Source organism: Oryzias melastigma, linkage group LG7 (genome assembly GCF_002922805.2).
Source record: "Oryzias melastigma strain HK-1 linkage group LG7, ASM292280v2, whole genome shotgun sequence".
NCBI classification, from domain to species: domain Eukaryota; kingdom Metazoa; phylum Chordata; class Actinopteri; order Beloniformes; family Adrianichthyidae; genus Oryzias; species Oryzias melastigma.
In genome coordinates this window covers 30,794,681-30,808,059 of record NC_050518.1, presented here as the reverse complement: position 1 = coordinate 30,808,059, position 13,379 = coordinate 30,794,681, and the positions used below count along the sequence as shown (strand labels likewise).

At 41.5% G+C, this 13,379-nt stretch overlaps 1 long non-coding RNA gene across 1 annotated transcript; it reads right to left on the bottom strand.

Annotated features, from left to right (window-relative positions):
- Positions 1–12,182: 12,182 nt before the first annotated feature.
- On the bottom strand, positions 12,183–13,170 carry LOC118598992. Its single transcript, XR_004948250.1, has 2 exons — positions 12,929–13,170; positions 12,183–12,465 (listed from the first exon to the last, which is right to left on the bottom strand). It is a non-coding gene; the product is annotated as an uncharacterized LOC118598992 (long non-coding RNA).
- Positions 13,171–13,379: the final 209 nt, after the last annotated feature.

Here is a 13,379-nt window from a genome sequence, read left to right as displayed (position 1 = left end):
TAGCCATTATGTTTCCAATAACGGTTTGGACAGTTTCATAGTTAATAGAAACACAGTCCATGAAGATCTTCACTTCCTCGTCCAGCTGACATCCGGATCAGAACCATACGGCTGGACATTACCCATTGATGGATGTTTTTATGTAGCAGCGGTGAAGATTTATGCCAGTGAGACACAGAGCTATCATAATCAGACAGGGGGGATCAGGGGCGGAGCTACTCAGCTCAGCTCCAAAAGCCACGCCCTCTCAGAGGAGAATTTGGAAACAGAGGCTTCAGATCAGCAAGAAAACATTTAGATTGCGGGATTTTGGTTAAAAACGTCATAATCATGAACATTCATGGGAACATTTTTTTTTTTTTTTAATAAAAAAAATGTCATAGGGGGACTTTAAATGCACAAACTGCTGGTTATTTCAATGAAACTTCACAAACATCCCCAAAATAAATCTTCTTTTTAATTGAAAGCTTCATTCACATTTAAAAAACACATTGGCTTACATTTTATCAGCTGTCTGAAGATTTTTCTGCTTTGTTAAGGTTTGAAGGTAACCCTAAAACCTCCAACTGGTGATCAAAAACTAAAACCAAGACAATGGAACAAACGGGGATGGAGGACAGTCAGGGTGTCTCAGGGAGAAGCTGCAGAGATATAACCTCAAACCCAGTACGATCAGGTGACCCTCAACAGACAGGAAGTGACATGCCTCTGGATCTGTGTTTACATCGTTAAGTTTAAATGAACGTTTTAAACTCACAACAACAAAAAAACAACAAGTAAACAAACATAAGAAGTCCTTGGCTTCAGTTTCAGCTCAGACTGCAGTTGCTCTACAATCTGTCAACTCTGAACTTTTCCTATAAATGTTCCTGCGGGGGGGGGATTCAGAATCCTTCAGGTGAAGCGTTGAAGCAGAAGATCTTCTGCTTCAGAAAGTCTCACTGCTCTGTTTGGTTTTCAAACGTCCCGAGCTGCAGAAGCTTCGGTTGACATTTGCATCAGAGGCAAATCAGCTGTTGGTGCAGACGCTGCACTCTTTCAGAGTAACGCATGTCCCACATGCTAAGACCGAGCCTGCTGGAGAAGAGGAGAAACTTCTCCTGTAGAAACTTCTCCTGTTAAATGATTATAAATCCAAGTTAAGAGCACAAAAGAAAGATTCTTTTATCTGCCACTGTTTTAAATGAAACGTTTTTTGTTTTTTTTGCTGTTATTGACTTGTTTTTTTTGTCGCCTCTTTGCCAGGACTCCCTGTAAAATAGATTCCTAATCTCAATGCGACTTGCTGGTTACATAAAGGTCAATAAAAAATAAAAAGATCAACCAAGACCAGTCAGGGGGTGTTTTCCCCTTCTGAGGGAAGAAGAATGATCCACACAGACATGTAAATGTTCACATCATCTGTACAGGATCCTCAAACATCTCTCACCTTCGATCTGACTTTATTTGCATTTTCTGGAAAGGTGGATGTTGCACATGAAGAGCGATCTGTCTTCAGTAGAAATACGATTCCCTCTGAGTCTTCTGGTGGAACCTTCAGCTCCCTTTTCCAGCTGATTTCCATAAGCAAATAGATTTAAACAAATTTGCATTTTCTGGGTGTCTGCAGCTGCAGCAGACGAGACGCCTGCTTGTTCTGCACCAAACAGGGATGCAAAACCGCTCAGCAGTCTGGTCACCGGAGAACCTGCTCTGATGGTGGGAGGTAGAGAGCCAGCCAGGAGGTCAAACCTTCTCATGAATATCCAGTGGCGTATCGTCAGGGCCTGCAGAGCCTAAAAAGAAATATCTATATCACAGAGAAATGTTTATATATAAAAATGTATTTGTCCAAAACAAATATTAGATCATTCCAACTGTTCTGTTAGCTTCTCTCACAGCCCTGCGTCCTGGCTCTGCTGCTATAAGATTGTTCTTTCACATGAAAGTTTCTAACCAATCAGATTGTAGCTCTCATTTGTTGCTAGATTCATGAAAGTCTGCCTTACACTCGTACAGTCAGTGCTTCCGTCCTCACTTCCAGTCTTTGCAGCTGATTTCCATAAAAACACTGCTGATTAAACCAGTTTAAATGGATTAAACACATTTGGTTTGATTCAACCAATCAGAATTTTAGTTAGAGTCTTTGCAGTTTCATGAGGACGGAAGATGACATAACCATCTCTGATTGGACGGTCACGGCTGGCACTACCAACTTCCTCTAACTTCTTCTGTTCTTCAGGCTGTAGGCAGAAGCTGCACTTGGTCTTTTTTTGAATCACTTGCAGAACAAGAAGGTCCAGGCCGCCACTGAATGCACCACCGAACGCATCAATCTGCATTACCGACAGCTTCACGCAGGATTTCAGACAATATCATTTCTTAGACAAGAAAACAGTCAAGACCATGAAAAAGTAGTGTCTATCTCCCTCATCGACCACCAGAGAATTTGGGAGCACCAGGAAAACGTCCTGCACGCATCCCTCTCCAGCACAGAACTCTGATCCGTCTCGGATGAGAACTGTCAGATACAACATGGAGGATTTTGCAGGGAAATCTCCTGCTGATCTCCTGGACTTTCCAGGATGGAGTTCATCTTTAAAAAAGCTGGATTTGACCAACTGTATATAAAACTCTATTGTTGTAAAACTCTGAATAAACTATAAGTTAAATAAAATAAAATTAAGTTGGATTAGCTGTAAATAACAATAATTCAAATAAAAGTTTAATGAGTTTTCATTGTGTTTTGATGTTTGTTGCAGCTGTTATTGCAGTGGGAGCAGTTTGTTTTTACAATATGTGCAATTGTAGTGAATTTAATCTATTTAAATGATCCATTTATGATGAATTGCTCCAAAAATAACATTCTTACATAACAGGATGATAGAAACATCAAATAGTTGGTATTAACGAGGATGGTTGGAGGAAATGCACGGAGCACCTCTGTGAATATCAGACTTTTAACTTTGGGTTTGAAACCTGAAACTCCACATCTGATCTTCATCCATGAGATCATCTGAAGGGGGGCTCCTCTGGGGTCACAATAATTACCCCATCTGCCACGGCAGTCCCCCTTCACATGTGCGGCACTCTCCTGCAGGAATTATAATGACCCCCCCCCCCCCTCTTAACAAGGCGGCGGCAGCAGCGCTGCATTTCCAGACAACAGCCGGTGCAGAACAATAGGGGGCTGGTGGGGGTCCACAGGTTGAGGCATGGGTGGGCCACAGATGTGTTAAGCTGGAGCACAAAGGTGTGGCTGGTTTCCAGGGAGTTAAAGGAGAGTCCTCCAGACCGCTCAGAAGAAAAACAGCAACAGCGCCTGCTGTCATGGAGCCAGCTCGGGGTTTGGTGGGTGTTGCATCACAATCAGCCCTGAGAGAAACACGGCTGAAGAAAAACAAGATTCCCACCACCACCACATGGGTGGATTGTAGACCTGCTGGTGGAGCAGCATCTCTGTGAGTGCAGAAACATTCAGACCCCATGAAGCTCGGAGAAAAAAGGATGATCTAAATCTGACAGCTTCATCTGTTTGCAGTCGACCTTTTACTGCTTCAAACTGTAGGATTTCATAAAAACAACTCCTGGAGTGATTCCCATCAGGAGCATCACGATTCCTCTTCACTTTAGCCGTTTCCTGTGCATTCAGGGTCGTACTCAAAGTCAAGCAGCATGTGATGTTTTACTAAACAAACTAAGGAGAAAGTTTCAGAGCATATTCATTGTTTGACAACAGAGACGGCGCATCCTCGTCTCCATGGTGACTGCAACGCCTGGCTGCTGTGTGGACGCATGCCAAAGGGCGTGGTGCTGCATATCCCTGCGCTGCACCGCACGTTTCTGCCTTTACCCTTCAGACTGAGCTTAAGAAAATACAAGAAAAGAATAAAACTGATGAGATCAACCATGAAAGCAACGGAAACCGCTTTAAAAATACAAGACTTTTGAGGGAAAACCAGAGCAGAGTATCTGAGTATCTGAAGATGCTTTTTGATAAAAGTGAGTTAAGGATGAAGAAGACGATTCCCTCAGAGTCTTCAGCTCCTGAGCTGCTGGCCTCCTCTGAGGAGATCAACCTTAGAATTCACTGGCGTCAGAGACGAGTGAAGAGATTAATTATCCTCTCGTTTTCCCACAATCCATCCGTTGCTTTTAACATGTGACAGCAGATGTTTCATACCACACTGAAGCTGTCGTCTGTCCAGTGAAGTTCAGCCTCCTGCTTTATACAGAAACCATCAGAGGGGTTTTCCTTTAGTCAGAACAATGTGAGCATAAAGATGTAAAGATGAGGATTCACGTTTCCACATCTTCATCTTTACATTTCTCTGACAAAAGTCTAACCTTTGACCTTCACTGTTTCTGCAATCTGGACCAAACTTTTCCTAAAGATGAGCTGGAACTCTGCGAGGAGCCAGAGAAGAAGACCCCCCCCCCCATACACACACACACACACACAGACGACTGCAGCCTGTGAACTTCTGAAAAACCAAACCTGGTGAGCAGGAAAACGGAAGCCGCATATAAAACAACGAACTTTAACGAAGCAAAATGAAGAACACAAAGGAACATCCCGGTTTCTGTGTACCTGCTGGCTCCGCCCCCTCTTCCAGTAATCACACAGGTAGGATCCGATCCGACCAGTTCAAACCAGTTTGTCCAGTTAGACCTCTAGGGTTGACAAAATGAACAGAAAATAGACGATTTATCTGAATATCTCCAACAGCTTCATTTAGTAAACACCAGAAACATGAAGACGAAGAGGAACCTCAGACCACCATCATGCAGGACACGCCAGAAAACTGTAATCTGATTACATCTAGTTTACATGAGGGGCAGAGAAATGGGAGAGAGTGGTGATGGAAACTGAGAGATCAGAACCAGGCTCGGACAAACACTGAAACACAAGAACATTTGAGGAGAACACGGTATGTTAGTGACTGCAGCCATGCGAGAAGAGGAAGCAGATGGACGAAGATCAACCCTCAAACACCTGATGTTAGTGATGCACGGCAACACACAGCACCACAGAAGAAGAGAAGAAACTCAGGCTGTAATGATTCCCCTCATCAATAATCTAATTGGATCCAAATCTAAAATGGATCCAGAACATCTTGACTCCAAACTTCCAGCATTGTGGTACCTGGCGCTGAACAGTGCAAGTCAAGTTTTCCAGATTCCTTGTATTTCTTCAAGATAATAAATTACACTTAACTAAACTATAAACGCAACACTTTTGTTTTTGCTCCCATTTTTCATGAGATGGACTTAAAGATCTAACATTCATTCCAGATACACAATATTACCATTTGTCTGAAACATTGTTCAGAAATCTGTCTAAATGTGTGATAGTGAGCACTTCTGCTGTGCTGAGATAATCCATCCCACCTCACAGGTGTGCCACATCAGGATGCTGATCTGACATCATGATTGGTGCACAGGTGTGCCTTAGACTGCCCACAATAAAAGGACACCCTGAAATGTGCAGGTTTTTTGCTTTATTGGGGGTCAGGGGACCCAGAACCAGTCACCACCATTTACCTCATGCAGTGCAACACATCTTCTTCACATAGAGTTCATCAGATTGTCAATTGTGGCCTGTGGAATGTTGGTCCACTCCTCTTCAATGGCTGTGTGAAGTTCCTGGATATTAATAGGAACTGGTACACGCTGTTGTATACGCCGGTCAAGCACATCCCAAACATGCTCAATGGGTGACATGTCTGGTGAGTATGTTGGCCATGCAAGAACTGGGACATTTTCAGCTTCCAAGAATTGTGTACAGATCCTTGAACATGGGGCCGTGCACTATCCTGCTGAAACATGAGGTGATGATCATGGATGTATGGCACAACAATGGGCCTCAGGATCTCATCACCGTATCTCTGTGCATTCAGAATGCCATCAATAAAATGCACCTGTTCTTCGTCCATGACAGATGCCTGCCCATACCATAACCCCACCACCACCATGGGCCACTCCATCCACAACATTGACATCAGCAAAGCGCTCACCCACACAATGCCGCACACAGTCTGCCATCTGCCCTGAACAATGTAAACCCAGATTCATCCGTGAAGAGAACACCTCTCCAACGTGCCAGACGCCATCGAATGTGAGCATTTACCCACTCAAATCTGTTACCACGACGATCTGGAGTCAGGTTAAGACCCCAATGAGGACGACGAGCATGCAGTTGAGCTTCCCTGAGACGGTTTCTGACAGTTTGTGCAGAAATTGTTTGGTTATGTAAACTAATTGTTTCAGCAGTTGTCTGAGTGGCTGGTCTCAGACCATCTTGGAGGGGAACCTGATGGATGTGGAGGTCCTGGGCTGGTGTGGTTACACGTGGTCTGCGGTTGTCAGGCTGGTTAGACGTACTGCCATATTCTCTGAAACGCCTTTGGAGACGGTTTATGGTGGAGAAATGAACATTGAATGCACGAGCAACAGATCTGATTGACATTCCTGCTGTCAGCATGACACGCTCCCTCAATGCTTGTGACATCTGTGGCATTTTGCTGTGAGACAAAACTGCACATTTCAGGGTGTCCTCTTATTGTGGGCAGTCTAAGGCACACCTGTGCACTAATCATGATGTCAGATCAGCATCTTGATGTGGCACACCTGTGAGGTGGGATGGATTATCTCAGCAAAGCAGAAGTGCTCACTATCACACATATGTGAACAATGTTTGAGAGAAAGGGTAATATTGTGTATTTGGAATGAATTTGAGATCTTTAAGTCCATCTCATGAAAAATGGGAGCAAAAACAAAAAGTGTTGTGCTTATATTTTTGTTGAGTGTAAATATGTGTACAAACAAACAACTAAACAAGAATGATAAAGTTAGTTTGATAAAGTTCAGTCCACTGTTGTTTTTCCACATCTGAATAATCATTATTAGAACATTCTAGAACACTGTATGACGTTGATCAATTCAAAGTGTTTCCACATTGGACCAGAATGATGGTTGATCAGTTTCTGATGACATCATGTGTGTCGTCTGCTGTGATTGTCTTTTTACCTGACAGTTAAATAAACCAATAATGTCTAAATCCAGATGGAATTTTAGATTTGTCTTATTTTGAATTGTTTTTTAATAGTTTAAGTGGATTCTGCCTCAGACAGATGGATCTGTTGCATCATAGAAATAGAAATTGATTCATTGATTAAGCTGATTAATCATTACATCCCAACAGAAATGATGGAACAGAGAAACAGAAGAAGAGATGAATCCCAAACAGATTGTCTTTTTCATTTCCTTGCTCCCACATCAGGACCAGTCTGGGGAGACAGGCTTTACGTTCTGCTGCATCTTCAGCCTGGAACTCTTTACAAATGGAGATGAAACATTCTCTTCTTCTGAAAAGTCTTAAAAACAAATGCTCCAATGCTTCTACTGTGTCGCTCTGCTGCTTCTGTCTCTTATGTTAGATGATTTTACTTAATTTTTTTAACCATCTTTTTTCTTTGGACATCATCCTTAAAAACATGATCCTGATCTCAACGCACCTTTTGTCTGTTTAAATAACGCGTTAATAAAAAGCAACACAAAAACGGCACATCAACTCCAATCTGATCTTTTCTGTACAGAAAAAGCACAGGGACCAAAAGTTTAGATTATAAAGAAAAAATCCAATAAACAATAACATTAAAATAAATTAGAATATTAGAAAATAAATTAAAAGTAAAAAAATTTAAATAACTAAAAACATACGCATCCAATAGTTCCCATTTTTGAATGCATTGCTAAATATATCTAATGTGATCTTTACATTTGGTCTGCTTCAGTCTGCTTCAGTCTGCTTCAGTCTGCTTTGGTCTGCTTCAATCAGCTTCATTCTGCTTCAGTCTGCTTTGTCTGCTTCAGTCTGCTTTGTCTGCTTCAGTCTGCTTCAGTCTGCTTCAATCTGCCTCGGTCTGCTTCAATCTGCTTCAGTCTGCCTCTGTCTGCTTCAGTCTGCTTCAGTCTGCTTTTGTCTGCTTCAGTCTGCTTCGGTCTGCTTCAATCTGCTTCAGTCTGCTTCTGTCTGCTTCAGTCTGCTTCAGTCTGCTTCAATCTGCTTCAGTCTGCTTCAGTCTGCTTCAGTCTGCTTCAGTCTGCCTCAGTCTGCTTCGGTCTGCTTCAGTCTGCTTCAATCTGCCTCGGTCTGCTTCAGTCTGCTTCAGTCTGCCTCAGTCTGCCTTGGTCTGATTCTGTCTGCTTCACTCTGCTTCAGTCTGCCTTGGTCTGCTTCTGTCTGATTCAGTCTGCCTTGGTCTGCTTCTGTCTGATTCAGTCTGCTTCAGTCTGCCTTGGTCTGCCTCGGTCTGCTTCAATCTGCTTCAGTCTGCCTTGGTCTGCTTCAGTCTGCTTCAGTTTGCTTCAGTCTGCCTCTGTCTGCCTGAAACTGAAGCTTCACTGCGTTTGTCTGAGTGACTCTGACTCTGCCTGCTCCTGAGCCTCTTCAGTCCCAGATGTTCTTTGATTCAGAACTGTGGAGAACCTAAGCAGAGGTTCTAGAGCAGATATGGTGATTCCTGATCCTTGAAGTCTACCACCCTGCCTTTTTTCCACTGTCCAAGCTCTGCTCAGTCAGAGGACCCCACACGCTGACTGAATGAACATACCTGGTCCAGGTAATCAGCAGCGAGCGGTGCAGAGAGAGCTGGAAATCAGGCAGGATGGTAGATCTGGAGGACCAGGAACGAGCAGCCCTGTTCCATTTATATTAAATAAAGGCTCAACAACGTTCTTTACGATGGTACAGTATTTTCCTAGTGCACACGTTACAATAACAAAAAGAGTTAGAATATGAGAATGTGACGTTTATTTAATAATTGCCACTTTTCACAAAAGTTGCCACATCAGATGTTTTAGGCTGCGATGAAATCCTGGAGGGACTGAATAGTGAGACAGAGATTTGAGGGAAAAAAACGGAAAATGTGTTTTTTCAAGCAATAAATTTGTTGATAACCCTTGCAAGTTAGTTCTTCAATTCTTTATCTCTCTTTTCTATTTGCAGACTCACCAAAAGCAATTCTTAATAAAGCGTGGAGCCAAGAGGAGAGAACTGCAGTCAAACAGAAGATGACCAGCTTCATTGGACGAGTACCAGGAAAAAAAGACTGCAGCATCTCATAGAGGAGCAACCCACACTAAAAACAGGTCATGGAAAGACATCAAATATTTTGTGTGTAATGAAATTAAACTAAAAAAGAAAAATAGGATTTAAGACATTTTCCACTTTTTTGCTGTTTTAATTTTACCTTATTAAATAAAAGGCACAATTTTTATAATTTTTGGGGGCTTTTTTTCCTTAATTATTAACATAGACAATTAAATAGATTCAGATTCAGAAAACTTTATAAGTCCGAGAAAGCAATTCATTTGTAACACTTCCAGTCCAGTTTCACACACATACACACAAACACAATCACATTAATGTGTCAGACCATCATAGTTTAAAATGAGTGCTCCTTGGCTCCACAACAACACACAACGTCACATCAGCAAAAACCTAAAAAAACACTTTTATCTAAATTCAACAACGTAATCACTGAGGGCACAAAAGATTGCAAAAAATGATTAGTTTATCTTGTCGGAGCATAAAATCGACGCCCTGAGGGCATCAGAACAGAGTCAGGGGTCAGAGGATGCTGGGGCTGTCCCAGGATGCTCTTGGTTTTCTTCAGCACCTGTTCCTTCCACAGAGAGTGAAGGTCCCTCAGTCTTAGACCAATTATTTTAGAGCAGGTTTTTACAGTCCCCTGCAGTTTGTTTTTGTCTTTCAAAGACAGACCATAAAACCAGCAAATACATGAAAATGTTAAAAATACTCTCAATTAAAGAATGGTTTGGTTTACATTAAAAGTCTTTGTTTTTATAAAGGATTTCTGTTTTGCTAAATACTTATTTTTACACAAATGCACAGACCTGGGCTGCACGGTGGCGCAGTGGTTAGCGCTCTTGCCTCACAGCGAGAAGGCCCCGGTTCGACTCCCGGCTGGGACCTTTCTGTGTGGAGTTTGCATGTTCTCCCCGTGCATGCGTGGGTTTTCACCGGGGACTCCGGCTTCCTCCCACCGTCCAAAAACATGCTTCATAGGTTAATTGGTGACTCTAAATTGTCCCTAGGTGTGAATGTGAGAGTGAATGTGTGTGTGATTGAGGCCCTGCGACAGACTGGCGACCTGTCCAGGGTGTACCCCGCCTTCGCCCTTCAGTAGCCGGGATAGGCTCCGGCACCCCCGCGACCCCGAAAGGGAAGAAGCGGTCATGAAAATGGATGGATGGATGCACAGACCTTTTGTTCAACTTTGTTAAATAAAGAAAAAGTGGAAGATATTTATTAATTTATTTTCTTTGAAAGCATGCATAGTCAGTTTTACAATTAATTGTTGCAAAACAAATTGCTTGAAACTTTTGTGCAATTGATTAGAAAAAAATGTTAAAATAACTCTCTTCTAGGATTGAGTTTCAATATCACAATATCATCCAAGGGAAAACGGAAAAAGTTGAGAACATTTCATATTTTCCTCACTTATTTGGTTAAAAACCTTTATGCAAAACTTAATGTTACCCAGAATCTAACCTCATATTGTTGAAAATGCAACCTCCAGTGTCCACAAAGGCATTTTACACCCCAGTAAATGAAGCAGAAAGGCTGGTCCTCACGGCTCGGTTGATTTTCCTGGTCCTCACTATGTGGTAAGTGTAAGAATGTGTGTGTGTCTCTTAAGTTCTTGTTGGGTTGTGACTGATGGAGATGAGTCAGTAATTATTGTCTCCAGCATGCAGCTCCTGTCAGATGGAGCTGCAGGTGTTGAAGCAGGTGAAGCAGGTGTTCTGTGGTGAAGAAGAGCACCTGCACTCAGTGTGAAGCCATGATGAGACTAACTTAGAAATCTGCTAATACGTTTCTGGGTTTTGTTGGTCTCTGAATAATTTGCAAACAGTAAAACTGTTCCAGTTCTCAGCTTTGGTCATCTGTGTTTATTTTCCTCTCATTTCCATTATTCTGTGCATGAATTTTCTGGAATTTTCTTTCCTGTTGTTTCTGATCCTGAGAGGAGGAACACCAAAAATATTTCACATTATGCTTGTATTTATTGTCTGTGAATCTCTCTTTCCGTGTCTATCTTTGTCAGGTGAACTTTTGTGATTTTTTTCTATTTTTTTTATTTGTTTCTACCCCATGTCTTACTTCCTCTTCCTTCTTTGTCCTACAAAAACTTGCAAAAATCAAGATTTTTCCTTTATTGCCACTTAATCCATTTAAGATATTATGGTTCTGATATTTCTTTGTGTACAAGAAAAAATATTTTATTTATTTTGGGATAAAAAATAACATTTTGTGTTAACATTTTTACTTGTGATATGCTTTGTGTTTAATTTTATTTAAAGGTAAGTTGTGATTGAACAGTTTAACAATAAAGTGAGGAAAAAAACTGATATGAGTAAAACGTGAAAAAGGTAAAGACTAAAAACCTTGTCTCTGACGGGTCAACATAGGGTAAGAAAACTGTCAATAAGAAATGTATTCATTAAGACAAAGTTTTGGACTAATTAATAATATGTACACAAAAGATATATGAATACAGCATTTAGTTTTACGTTTGACACGTCTGTTTTTAAAGCAAAGTTTTCTTTGTCTTGAAAACAAAATTCTTCAATTATTTACAGTCAAAATAGGTCACAGGGTTACAGGCATAGACATGAAGTCCTGAACATCGATTCAACTGAGTTAGCATGCTAACTGAGGTTTTTTCTTAAACTATGCTACACTCAAAAAACAAAAGAGTGGTGTTGCATTTTTTCTGTAAAGTATTTAAGTTTAAAATATGAAATACATTCAATTGTAGTCATTAAAACAAGAAGATTACATAACATTTAAATTACAATATCAATTTTGGTTATATTCAAAAATGTTTAGTAGAATTTAGTCAACACAGTAATGTAAAAGTATTAAATTTGTCCCAACAAGCTTTCCATTCATCTGAGGAATGTGCAGCCAAATTAGGCGGGCAAGAAGACGGAGGCAGCCATTTTTGATGACTCATCCCACCGTGTGCTCAAGATTCTTCGTCAATTTTCTGAAGTTTAGTTTTAACTTTAACACACCTACAAGTGAAAAAGATGTTTAAAAATGCATAAGCGTTTTTATTCAATATAGTGATGTGCACTGTGCAATTTCTGGAAAATAATTGGTCGGGATATTTTTTTTTTATGTTTTTACTAATTAAAATGTAGTATAAATCGTGAATAACAGTATAACTACTATAAAGAATGTTTTTTTCTAATGTCCATTAATTGCACATCAATTGTGTGTTTGAATTGAATGTCTGTTCTCCCCTTAATGAAGAAACAGCGGGAGCGCCTCACGCTAGGTTCACACTGGACGCGAAAGCGCCGCGGAGCAGAGTGCGCGCACCATCCGCTCCCTCCTGCAATCCACACCAGACGTGGATTTTTCAACGACGGTCAACAGGCGCTTCTGTTCTGTTTTCAAAATAAAAGCAAAGTGTAAAGCATTCTCTTTCAATGTCAGCTTGTCATTTAATTTGTCAGTTTTTACTAAAGCTTATGGACAACAAAACTTATACTACTATCCATAGAATAAAAACTCATAGTTTCCACAGAATCATTTTACTGATACTATCCTGATAAAGTCATTCACAAAGGTTCAGAAAGATCTGATGTGGTGTTTTGTAATAACTCTCTGTTGGGTAGTAGTAATGATCCATAAATACACAATTTCAATCGTCACTTTAATTAAAAAAAAAAAAAGTTTCTCAATTGTTGGTTCTTTGTGGAGAGCTCTGTGGGATGAAGACAGCAAAGTTCACTTCTAGACTATGCTGCTCTCTGCTGGCACAAAGCAGAACTGCAGATTCTGGTGCTGCATGATAACAGATGAAGGAACCGGACTGTTCTGGTGTTCTCTAAACCAAGTTTCACTCACCTTTGTCTTCCTCGCCAGCAGGGTCCGGTTCGGGTCAGATGACAGACAGGGGTGTGGACTGAACAAGACTGAACAAGCTCATTGATGATTGGTGACGGTAGCTCCTCTAAAAACATGACTTAGACCAGTGTTCCTCATTCCAGGTCCTCGAGAGCCGCCACCCTGCATGTTTTCCAGATCTCCAAGCCCTCCTAGCTGCTGATTAGTTCAGTCAGATGTCTCCACATTCTGATTGAATGAACACACCTGGTCCAGGTAATCAGCAGCAAGCAGTACACAAAGAGCTGGAAAACAGGCAGGGTGGCGGCTCTCGAGGACCTGGAATGAGGAACACTGACTTAGACCAATCACTGTCGTCTGGTGGCCCCACCTGTGTTTGCTCACATTGGCTCCGCTGCCCAGGGACCGGTAGCCTGGGCAGTGACCCTAGTAGCTCTGCCAGACCCTGGTC